Below are 13128 nucleotides of genomic sequence, written 5' to 3'. Positions count from 1 at the left end.
TCCCACAAATGAGAACGCATGCAGGAATTCCATTGGGTGAATTGGACTCTACCTCAGACACACCTAGAACTTGAGACTGAAGTTAGAAATTGCAAGGTGTCTGAGGAAGCAGAAGAAAGCTGCACCAAGTTTGGAGAGCTGTTGGTAGGCAGACAAATAAGATCTTGCTGCATCAGTGCCCTCTATGTTGTAATAAGATATGTATTATTCTGGCAAACCTATGACAATCGTGTCTTAGGTTTTTGTTTGTTCATACCAGGGTATATCTCAGGTGCGATGGAAGTGGACTCAATTACCCTCTTGTGGTTGCGATACAAGTTTTTCAGTAAATGAAACCCAGGATTAATGAACCTAAAAGGATAGCAAGTAGAACAAGGTTTTGGGGGAGGAAGTGCAAAGGAGGTGGGGTTTGAGGGGGTGGACACAATAAAAAGGAGATGATACCAAGGTACCCAGGAAGAAATAGGATGTTTGGAAGCAGATTATGGAAGCAATGGTACAATTCTGCTTGACGAGATTAAACAATGTAATGAAATGTCAGTGGTTAATTCCCAAATAATAATAAATTGAAAGAAAAAACAAACAAGCATAAAACCAGGAATGGGCTTGGGCTCACACTAAATCCCAGCTCCAAATTAAGAACAATTAGTTCTTACACCGTGGCCCTGCTCAATACTCACCTCCAGGATGGGAACACAGACGATACAGGTACTATAGCAAAATCTAGCAAAGAAATTAGAGTGGTGCCCGGCTATCAGATAAAATAAGGGTCTGGGGTCTTAAAGGTTTCTCACCAAACAAATAGTCATCTAAGTGAGATGTCAACTAAATTCACATGGAAGAAGCTCACTTCATCAGTCACCGAAGGGTTGTGAAGCATATAATCAGAAATCGAAGGGGAGGGATTACTATCAGAGCCTAAACTCTGAGACTCTGGTGTGCAGAAGGCGATGGATGACAGTGGGAGCCCGAGATTCATTGTTGGAACGACAGAAAATCAGCCTCGGAGAACGCCCTCATCCACAATGGACGGATAGGAGGAAAGTGGTTATTAAACGGAGTACATTGGAGAGTTGAGTTCAGAAGGTCAAAAGAATAAGCCTGACTTGAACAGTTAAACTTGTCAGCAGATTCCCCCATGATGTATGCTGGGCCTGATCTGGTTTCCAAAATTTTATGTATTTTTGTGTTGTATGGTTTTGTTTGGGTTTTGATTGTACATATTAGGGGTGCCTCAGAAGTGTTGTGTCATTGGGGGGGGGTCACCCTCTTGAAATTGTGATATATATTTTTTCATTTTTTGATATATGAAACCAGGACCGATGAACCTATAGATTCAGCAAGTGGAATAAAGGTTTGAGTGGGGGACGGGGTGGCACATCAAGGGGTCCATAAAGAAAAAGAATGTTTGGAAATGGATTGTGGTAGGAAATGTACAGTTCTGCTGGACATGATTGAACTATGGAATGATTTAATATATGTACTAATCCCAATGAATTAAAAAAGTTGTGTGGGGGGCGGGACCTCACTGCTATAGAGTCAATGCTGACTCATAGTGATCCCAGAGGACCCCAGTGGGTTTGAATTGCTGACCTCATAGTTAGTAGTACATTGCTTACCCCATAGCGTATAACACTTGAAATCAGTTTAGTGGGGAAAAAGTTAACCATATGGATGATAAACCATTATATTGACAAATTCACTGGGTTGATGGCCTTACTACTTTTTTACATTTAGTCTGCTGTTAAGCAGCACCTTATTCATTTATCTCCCCTTTCCTTATTGTGCAGATATGTGACTGTATTATGACAGTCTCTGTCAAAGACACACCCACCTGGGAGAACTCTAATCTACTTTCTAATGTACTTTGTCAAGGACAAGACTGTTCACATTCTTGGTTAGTGATGAGAAGGAATCAATGGAGATTAATTCACATTGGAACTCTGAAATGGATTTGGGGCTTTCACTGTTATCCACAGTCTTCTGAAAACTTATTTAAGAATTTAGGCTCTGAAACAATGTCCCTTCAAAATTATACAGGTATGCAATCACTGACATTAGCAAAAGGCAAACATTTGATCTTTTCTTAATATTTACACCAAATATTTTGTGTTCTTATCTTAGGACGTCGTATACTTGAATCTTAACTAGTTACACAAATTCATGGCTGTAATAGATATATTTCAACTCATTTCAAATTTTAGTGGTCTGAGTGTCCCATCATTTCCAAAATACATTTGTATTTGTTTAATTATAAAATTATAGTTGCATTTGTTTATCTGTATCTTATCTAAGATGTTTTCAATGTAAAATTATATAAGCAGTGAAAAAGAGTTCCGCTTGCCATATACTCACTAACACCTCATATTTTTGTGGTAGTTGTACTGTGGTTTATCTATTCTGCTGTGTGTAATAGCACAGCATTGTATGAGTATATGCATTGGCACTACCTAAATTCCTAGAGTCTGGTCATCGAGTTTCAGAGAGCAAGTTACTGACCCAACACTGCATTAATTTCTGACTTGGCACTATCTTCTCCCAGGGACCCCATATTGGCTATATGTGCCTTGTTTCAGGAAATAATGCCAGGAACTACATCTGGTGGTCTTTGAGGCTCTTCTGCCCTAGGCTTAGCCCTTTTACTGGCACACTGTATGCCATGTCAAATGCGTTGGCCATTGTGATATTAACCAAATATCTCTGTGATACCACATCACATTCTGAGTGGAGGCCAACTAGACTCCAGACAGCCTTTTCAGTTGCAGCATCACATACTCTTCTTTAGAATAAATTTAGTACCAACAAGCTCATTATTCTCCTTACTTTTCTATTTTCACTGCTTTTATCGAATGGCGAGTCTGGTGGCCTAGTGGTTACATATTGGGCTATGATCTACAAGGTCAGCAGTTCAAAACCACCATCCTGCTCAGCAGGACAAAAACAGGGCTTTCTACTCCCATAAACAGTTATAGTCTCAGAAACTGCACAGGGGCACGTCTACTTTGCCCTATGGAGATGCTATGAATTGACACCGACTCAATTGCAGTGAGTTGTTGTTGTCATCTACTGCAGTGTATTGGGTCAAGTCACCCACTACATACTGTCATGAAATAAATTCCAACTCACAGCAGCCCCATAGAATAGAGTAGAGCTGCTCCTTTGGGTTTCTGAGACTGTACATTTTTATAGCAGGCCACCTCATCGGTCTCCCATGGGAAAACCTTGTGGTTAGCAATCCAATGCTTCATCCACTGTGTCATCAGGGCTCATTGGTCAAGTCATGCAGCACCAGAGAATCCAAACTGACTTAAACAGCAGAGGTCTGTTTATGGACTTTGACTGCATGGGAAGTCTGGGAGTAAGGCAGGCTCCAGGTGGGCTGGCTTGGTGTTTCTGCCTTCCCTCTCTGCCTCAGCCTGCCCCTCCCTGGCTTCTCCCTGGGATCTCAGTATATCTGGTGGCCATGACTCAGATACTGTCCCTCCCTGTCTATACTGGGCAGAAGCAGTGGGTGTTCCTCAAGGTCCTCTCAGTGCAGCAGGGAGCATTATGCTCATGCCTCACCCTCTGTTCTTCACATGCATGGGCCTGAGGTCATGAAGAAATTCTCTTTGGAGTTTAGCTTTTACCTTCCACCTTTGAACCTCTGACTTATCTGGGGCATATGTTTGAGTGGTGAGTTGAGAATCCAATGTTGTTTAACTATAAGGATTACCAACTCCCCTAGTGTGCAGTCTGATTTTTCCCCTACTAACCTAAATGTCACCCTTTTCATCCTGTATACTTGTTGACAATCCTCAGGTAAGAACTGGTAGGTATGTGGGGTAAAAGGAATGTTTCAGAGGCTTGGTGGGGTAGTGGGTTATGTGTTGGGCTGCTAACTGCAAAATCAGTAGTTCGAAACTTCCAGCCATTCCAAGGGAAAATATGAGGCTTTCAACTCCCATGAAGAGTTAGTCTCAGAAACCTACAGGGATAGTTCTACCTTGTCCTATACAGTCACTATGCGTCAGAATCAACTCAATGGCCGAGACTTTGATTTGATTGGGAGGGAATGTTTCATTTAAAGGTTTGTTCATGGACAAGTGGAAGGCAAAATATACAGAGGTCTTAGGGAGATGAAGAGTACTCAAACATGAGAAAGAAGATAGTTATCAAGGATTCATAGATGGGATTTCCTTTACCAGAGACTACAGGGAGGATCAAATACTCTAACACAGGAGAGAGAGTAGTCAGAGCCGGAGGAGAGTCCACATCTCAGGGGGGACTTCCACCAGCCTGCTTATCAAAGATACTATTCTTCTTGAAATACACAAAACAATTGAGATATTTAGAAGAGAAGTCACTTATGTGGGTTACACTGTATGTTCCTGTCCATTCTCCTAAAGGTAAGACCAAGGAATGTCAACATCACAGGCCTGGCACACTGCTGGAATGAGTTCTCCACACCTCTCCAGACTCCGGTTGTGGGGAAGGAGAGCAGACTGTGGCTCCTGGCCATCACTCTCTTGGTCGAGACTCTTGAATGACTAGGGAGCAGGCTGTTTAGAGTGTTCATGGGTTCGGCATTGTGTAAGCACTGAATGTTTCTCTAATGCTAACTCTGACTGGCAAGACCATGAAAATGCAGAACTCTCCTCTACCCTGCATGGCCTCAAGGACATAATATGCATTGTGAATTTTTCAAGGAGAACAGAGCAGCTAATAAGCCCTGGCAGTTTCTGCTGCCCTGGCCTTCATGCAGCCTGATGTGGGCACTGAGCTGTTAAACACAATAAATCAAGTCTGTGCTCATCCGTCCCCATGGTCCCTTCATGGTCACGCGCCCCCAGACAGCTGAGGCCCCGGGTGCAGCCCTGAACGGAGCACAGCTAATGCAGGCACAGTCAAAGTTGTCGCCCTAACCTGGCATGGGCACAGATGGTGATTTGCTAGCAGCACTTCTCCTGTTCCTTTCCCACGTTTGGAGAGAAGTCAGGGATCCATCTGGCTAGTGTACTGGCAGTTATTTTAATCATTATTCTTAAATCCTACGAGACATCTGTAAAATCATTTCTACTTTAAAATCCAAATTTATTTAAACTGGAAAACCAAGCTCACTGCTATTGAATACATTTCAATTCACAGTGACCCTATAGGACAGAGTAGAATTGCTTCCTAGGGTGTCTGAGACTGTACATCTTTACAGAAGCACACTGCTACATCTTTCTCCCAAAGAGCTGTTGATGGGAGTCAAACCACCAACTTTTTAGTTAGCATACCAGGGTTCCTCCAAACCTGTTTGCACCCCTCCACCAATAATATCCTTACAACGTGGTCATTACCCGACAGTTCCATATATTGGACTCTTTCCTTCAAATCTGAAAAAAAATCATTTTTTCTTGTATAACATGAGCACAGAATTACTGTACCTGTTTAGCGGATAAGCACATGGGCTCTAGATAGAGCCTGGTTGTCTGGAGGCAGATAACATTTGCAGGGAGTCTGTGGTATAGTATCAAACCCAAGCCTGGAGTTTATACCCAGAATACCACGAAGGGTGGTCCCTTGGATCCAGAAATGCAGAGATGGCGTTAAGAAAGTAATCATAACGTAGAGGAACTTTGGGCTTCCCTTGGAGCTCTGCAGGTGTGAATCTGATCATAAAGAGCATACCAAAAACTTTAACAACAGGACTACAGAGCTAACATGCTCCCAATTCTCATACTGGTTCCTGGGTTGCACATACATGGGACAGAACTGAGTATCAATGCAGGAGCTCTCAAAATGGAGGTAACATTGGAATCATGGGCTACAGAGAGGTTTGAACTTACAGCCAAAACATAATTGGGACTATTATTGCCAGTGGAAATAAAAATAATAGTATTCTGAGATTTAATATTAAGAAGAGTTGTACAATCATCAACACAATCAATTTAAAAATATTTTCTTCCTCCTCTTTTCCTTTTTTTTAAATTTAAATTTTATTTTATTAGGGGCTCTTGCAACTCTTATCACAATCCATACATATATCCATTTTGTCAAACACATCTGTACATATGTTGTCATCATCTTTTTCAAAACATTTTCTTTCTACTTGAGCCCCTGGCATCAGCTCATAATTTTTCCCCTTTCTTCCCCCATGTCCCCTTGATAATTTATAAATTCTTCTCTTTTTTTCATGTCTTACACTGACTGCTCTCTCATTTCATCTACTTTCCTGTTCTCCATCCCCTTGGGTTGGGGGCCATACGTGGATCATTGTGATCGGTTCCCCTTTATCCCCTCCTGTCCATCCCCTCCTAGTCTCGCTGCTCCCATTATTGGTCCTGAGGGGCTTATCTGCTCTGGATTCCCTGTGTTGCAAGCTCTTATCTATACCAGTCTACATGTTCTGGTCTAGCCAGATTTGTAAAATAGAATTGGGGTCATGGTAGTGGGGGGAAGCATTAAAGAACTAGAGAAAGGTTGTGTGTTTCACTGGTGCTATACACCACCCTGACTGGCTCTTCTCTTGTGGCCCTTCTGACAGGGGGTGTCCAATTGCCTACTGATGGGCTTTGGGCCTGCACTTTGCCCTCCCCCTCATTCCCATTGATTTGTTTGATTTGATTTGTTTTGGGACCTGATCCCATTGACACCTCATGATCACACAGGCTGGTCTGCTTCTTCCATGTGGGTTTTGTTGCTTCTCAGCTAGATGGCCGCTTGCTTATCTTCAAGCCTTTAAGATCCCAGACACTATATCTTTTGATAGCGGGTACTATCAGCTTTCTTCACCACATTTGCTTATGTACCCATTTTGTCTTCAGCAATCATGTCAGGGAAGGTGAACATCACAGAGTGACATGTTAGTAGAACTAATTGTTCTTTAGTTGAGGGAGTACTTGAGTGGAGGTCCAATGTCTATACCACTACCATAATACTTTATAAATAAATATATGTACATAGATCTAGTCACCTGTCATTGTATAAAAATAGATTTACATATATACATGCCTTATTGAGACTTCTATAAATGTCCTTTGCCTCCAAGTTATTTCTTCTATTTCCTTTTATTTTCCTCCTATCCCACTATCATGTTCGGCCTTCATTCGGTTTTGGTAATTCCTCTCAGCTATATTGCCCTTGATCAAGCCCTCCCAAGCATCCTATGCACTCCTCGCCATCAATTTTAGATCACTTATTCTTCCCTTGTCCCTGGGTTTATAGCATCCCTCTCTTTTTTCCCCATCTTTCCCTCTCCTGTGAAATCTTTGCTCTCTTAATATTGTAAAGGGGCTTTGTGTAGATTTGCCACTGTAATACATTGTTTGATTTTTTTTACTGCTGTTTCAGTGAGCATTGATTGTGGATCCAAGTAAAATGACATCCTCACCAACTCATTTGTTTCTTCATTTATCATGATATTGTCTATTGGTCCATTTGTGATGATTTTTGTTTTCTTTACATTGAATTGTAATCCATACTAAAGACTGCTATTTTTTATCTTCATCAGTAAGTGCTTTGAGTCTTCTTGGCTTTTAGCAAGAAAGTTGCTATATTCATATTGCAAGTTGTTAATAAGCCTTCCTCCAATCCTGATGCCAGGCTCATCTTCATCATATAGTTCAGCTTCTTGTATTATCTTGTCAGCATACAGATTGAATAAGTATGGTGAAAGGATATAACCCTGACATAGACCTTTCCTGATTTTAAACCAGGCAATACTCCCTTGTTCTGTTTAAATAACTGCCTCTTTGTCTGTGTATAGGTTTTACATGAGCACAGTGAAATAAGTGTCTGAATTCCCATTTACTCAGTGTTATCCATAGTTTCTTATGATTCACATAGTTGAATGCCTTTGCATAGTCAATAAAACACGAGTAAACATCTTTCTGCTTTCAGCCAAGATCCATCTGACTTCATTAATGAGCTCTCTTGTTTTATACCCTCTTCTAAGTCCAGCTTGTATGTCAGGCAGCCTGATTTGTGGGAGGTGGAAGAATGGTTTTGCCACCACAACAACGCACCTGTTCACACAGCCATCTCAATGCACCAGTTTTTGGCAAAATACAGCATGCCTCTCTTTCTCCACACACGTTACTCACCTGACCTCATTCCTTGCAACTTCTTTTTTATTTCTGAGAATGCAGAGGGACATGAAAGGACAGTGATTTGATAAAGTAGAAGTTAAGGGGGGAAAAAGGAGGTGCTGTCCGCCATCCAAACAGATGAGTTTGAATAATATTTCCAAGAATGGAATCATAGATTTGACAAATGTATTAAGTGTAATGGAGAGTACTTTTAAAGTGATATGGTTGTTTTGTAAAAAAAATTTAAATACATAGCTTAGGGAGGGGGGATTCTGGTTTTTCAGGGGACTCCCTTGTATACTAATCACATTTCATTTTTCAAGAAACTACCAAACCCTTCCAAAATTTGCTGTAAGATTTTACTTTCTAACAATGTGTCATGATTTTTTTTTACATGCTTACCAGTATTTGGCATTGTCACTATTTGTTACCATAGCCATTTTTGTAAGTGTGTAGTGATATCTCATTATGGTTTTAATTTACATTTCCTTAATGGCTAATGATGTTGAACATCTTTTCACGTGCTTATTTACCATCTGTATATCTTTTTCAGTGAAATGTCTCTTTAAGTCTTTTGCCCTTTTTCTAATTGGATTGTTCATTTTTATTTTTGAATTTTGAGTATGTGCTGTATATTCCAAAAAATAGTACATTGCTGGATATGTTTAGAAAATATTTCCCTTAATCCATCACTTATTATTTATCTCTTAACAGGATCTGAAAACAGGACTTTTTTGCTGAAAAAAGTTTTAAATTTTGGTGAGGTCCAATTTACCAATTTTTCCCTTTGTGCTACATTTTTTTAGGGTCAAATCTATGAACTCTGCCTGGCTCTAGATTCCAAAGATTTTTTCTGATGATTTAAATTTGTACATTTTACATTTAAGTTGTCTATCTATTTTGTGCTAATTTTCATATGAAATATGAAAATCTCAACTTAGGTTGAGACTTCTTTTTGTTACAGATAACAAAATTGTCCAGGTACCATTAGTTGAAAAGACTATCTTTCTTCTTTGATTAATTTTTGTACCTTTGTTGAATATCAAGTGAGCATATTTATGTGAGTCTATCTCTGAATTCTCCATTCTGTTCCATTGATCTATGGATCTCGTCTATTGCCAATAGTACACATATTTGATTGCAGTAGCTACACAGGAAGTTTTGAAATTGGCTAAATTGATTTATTTTACCCTTTTTTGTCAAAATTATTTTAGATATTACAGTTCTTTATTCTTTCCATATAACTTTTACAATGATCTTGTCTATCTGTACAAAAATCTTGCTGGGATTTTGATAGGAAGCATAGTAAACTTGTGTATCAATTTGGAGAAAACTGTTACCTTTACTGTGTTTAGTCTTCCAGTCATGAACATTGTATATCTCCAAATTTACTTATATCTACTCTCCTTTCACAGTACTTTGTAGTTTTCAACATGCATACTTTGTTAGATAAACACTAAAGTATTTCATATCATTTGCAATATGAACAGTTTTATGTCTTCCATTATAACCTATGTGCCTTTTATTTCCTTGCCTTGCCCTATTAAACTGGCTGGGACTTAGAGCACTATGTTGAACCAGAGTGGTGAGAGCGGACATCTCTACCTTGTTCCTGATCTGAAGGGTAAAAATCCAACCGAGACTGAGAAGGTTCAGCTTGAGCTTCCCACAAGGACAGGAATCACTGACTTTCAATGATGTGGCTGTAAAGTTCACCTGGAGGAGTGGCAGCTCCTGAACCTTGCTCAGAAGACCTTATATCAGGATGTGATGTTGGAGAACTATCGCAACCTGGTTTCCATTGGTCACAGATTTGCCAGAGAGAAATACGGTCCAGTTGAGGGAGCTAAAAACTTGGAAATACTATCTTTCACATTTATGCACCACAAGGAAAGATTTCAGCATTTGGCTTGTCTGTGAACCAAATTAATTCAGCCAATTCCACACTGCTAGACTTCTACTTCTTGTAGGTAGAGAATGCATTAATTTGACTTCAAGAAGCTGGAGCTACAAAATGGACTCCGTGACTGTTGAGGATGTGGCCGTGGATTTTACTGCAGAAGAATGGGCATTGCTGGTTGTTTCTCAGAAGCAACTCTACAGAGATGTGATGGGGGAGACCTTCAAGAACCTAACGGTAGTAGAAAAACTACCCACTGAAGATGTAATGGCAAGATTCTTGAAAAATGATACAAGTGCCTCCATATTACGAAAAATCTGTAATTTTCATGGAAGTATAAACCAAGATAACAACAAGAACGCACTTGTGAGTATCACCCCTCACACCCCTGGTCCTGAAGGTATCATCTGCCCTGGATTCCCTGTGCCTCCAGCTCCTATCTGCACCAGTGTACAACCTCTGCTCTCTCCATACTTGCAAGATCCCTCTGCAAGTGGATCTCAGTGGCCGACAAATGGGCCTTGGGCCTCCACTCTGCACTCCCCCTTCATTCACTATGTAGACAGTATTTGGCCTTGATATACTTGGGAAGATATGAAGTAAATATTATTCATGAGCTCTCCAGTCAAATTTCAATTCTTCCTGCATTAAAAAGACCAGGACACTTGTATCCCCCCCCAAAAAAAATCCAACCCTAATATGAAAATAAATTTTAAAGTTCTAAGGTTCAAGTTCATACATACATGCTTTATTCCAAACAAAACATATTTAAATATGTTTCTGGAATCAAAATATGACTGCAGACAAGCTGTCTCAATAATAGTCTTAGTATCATTCAGGTGTCTTCAGGAAAAATACAACACTCCCAATCAAAATTTTGATCAAAATAAAAAATCTCTCTGAGGAGATCTGAGTAGGCAGTTGAATTCAAGGCAGGAGATTAACTCAGAAGGCTATGGCTCCTATTTTTCAGAATTCCAAAAACTTATAATCTTTACAGATTTTCTCAAAGGACACAGGATGATCGCAGGGATTTATGAAGAAATTTGAAGAAAATGGAAAACTGTTGGTGAGAAAAAGGCCAAGATGATGCACCAAATAATTTTTCTCTGTCACAACAATGCACCTATTTATTCCAAAAGAATCCCCTTAGAAAACTTTACCTGCTCATTTTAAGAGAATTCCAGTGGAAAATTTTACCTAGTACTCCCTATACTCCTGATCTTGCCCATTCAGACTCCTCCTATTTTGGTTCTCCAAACTCCAAGAACATTTATATGGAAGGCAATTTGCATCCCTTCTCACTCACTGCCATCCAGTCAATTCCGACTCAAGGTGATCCTATAGGACAGAGTAGAACTTTTGTGGGTTTCTGAGGCTGTAAATCATAGGAGGAAAAAGCCTCACCTTTCTCCCATAGAGCATCTGGTGGTTTCAAACTGCGGACCTTGCATTTAGCAACCCAGCATATAACCCACTACACCATGAGGGCTCCCCCTTGAGTTCCCTTGAGGATCCTAAAACTGCTATTTGGGTGTAGTTCAATCAAAGAGCACAGAATTATTTGAGGAAAGGTTGGAGAGATTAAAATACCACTTTCAGATGTGTGTAGACCTAGATGGAGAATTTATTGAGAAACAATAACTTATTTGCATATTTTTGTTTAATAAAGGCAGTACCTACAGCCCTCGAGTCAATTCCTACTCATAGTGACCCTATGGGACAGAGTAGATCTACCCCTGCAAGTTTCCGAGACTGTAAGTGTTCGCAGGAGCAGAAAACCTCTTCTTTCTCCTGCAGAGTTAGCTGGTGGTTTTGAACTGCTGACCTTGAAGATAGCACACCAATGCATAATCACTACTCCACCAGGGCTCCTACTTTTTAATTTACTCTCATAGACTATTAGACGTAGGATATTTTTTTTGTAAATACTTTCCATCAAGTTGAGGAAATCTCCTTTTTATTCCTTCTTACCATTATTTTTTCTGATAATATTTATCATGAATGGGTGCTGAATTTTGTCATGTTTCTCTGAATATATTGACATGGTTATGTAATTTTTCTTTTTTTACTCTATTAATACTATGGGCTACACAGATTGATTTTCAAATATTGAACCAATTTTGGATCACTAGAAAAATCCTCATCTTGCTTATTGTGTATATACTGTATTTTTCTCAAAATGTTAAGCATTCTCAGTTTCTCTGTATGTTTGTTTTTGCCATTTGTCCCCTCTTCCCATGAAGGATTTTTGTAAGCATGCTCAACTAATTTTTAAAATGCCTTTTGGAGTGTAGGTGTAGTTTATAAAAAAAAGTAAAGCTCACACATCAGTGTGTAAACTTACAATAATCCTTTTTAAATAGCTGGATTCTGTTTGCAAATAATTTTTAAGGATTTCTATGTTTCTTTATGAAGTCAGTTTTCTTCTGTGTTGTCTTTTTTGTTTTGTATTACACTAATACTAGCTTCAAAACCGAATTTGGAAGTTTGGCCCTCTGCTACTTTCTGAGAGAAAATTTGTAGAATTTATTTCATCATACAGTTAGTAGAATTCTCCATTGAAACCATCTAGGTCTCTAAATTTCATTGTCCAAGCTAGGGTGAAGCCGATGGAGACCTGGGAAAGGACCTTTGAGCCTGTTCCTCCTCTTCCGCTGAGGAGGACTAGGAGCAGAACATGAGTAGGTTATTTCCACTGGGGGTGTGGCCAGGTGCGGGTGGGAGGGGGACTGCCTTGCCCAGCCTGCAGGCCTCCTCCAGATTCTTCACCTGTTTAATTCCTTAGCTGGTTCCTGGTCCTAGTAGCATACCAGGATTCATACAAGATCCAGTGGGCAAGGGTTGGGGTGGAAATTGGGCAGAGGTTTCCAAGTATGGCTTTGCTCAAAAAGCATCTAGCGAACTTTTAAAATGCAGCTTCCTTGGTTGCTGGGCTTGCTGACTCAGCACTGACCGTCCAGACCTAACTCCAGCACTGGGTCCCAGCTCTGTCACGGCAGGCCGGCTGTGAGCCAAGGCCTCTTCGTGATCTCAATCTCTCAGCTGCACCTGAAGCTCTGCCATCTAGGGACTGCACTGTGATCAGATGGAGGTTAGCAGTTCTCAGAGGAACTCAGAGCCAGTTCATCCCCCAGCTCTGCTGACCTAAAGACAAAACTTGTCTCTGTAGGC

This window comes from Tenrec ecaudatus, chromosome 2, assembly GCF_050624435.1.
Source record: "Tenrec ecaudatus isolate mTenEca1 chromosome 2, mTenEca1.hap1, whole genome shotgun sequence".
Classification (NCBI taxonomy): Eukaryota; Metazoa; Chordata; class Mammalia; order Afrosoricida; family Tenrecidae; genus Tenrec; species Tenrec ecaudatus.
The sequence above is the reverse complement of the archived record's forward strand: the minus strand, read 5'-3'. Positions refer to the sequence as shown.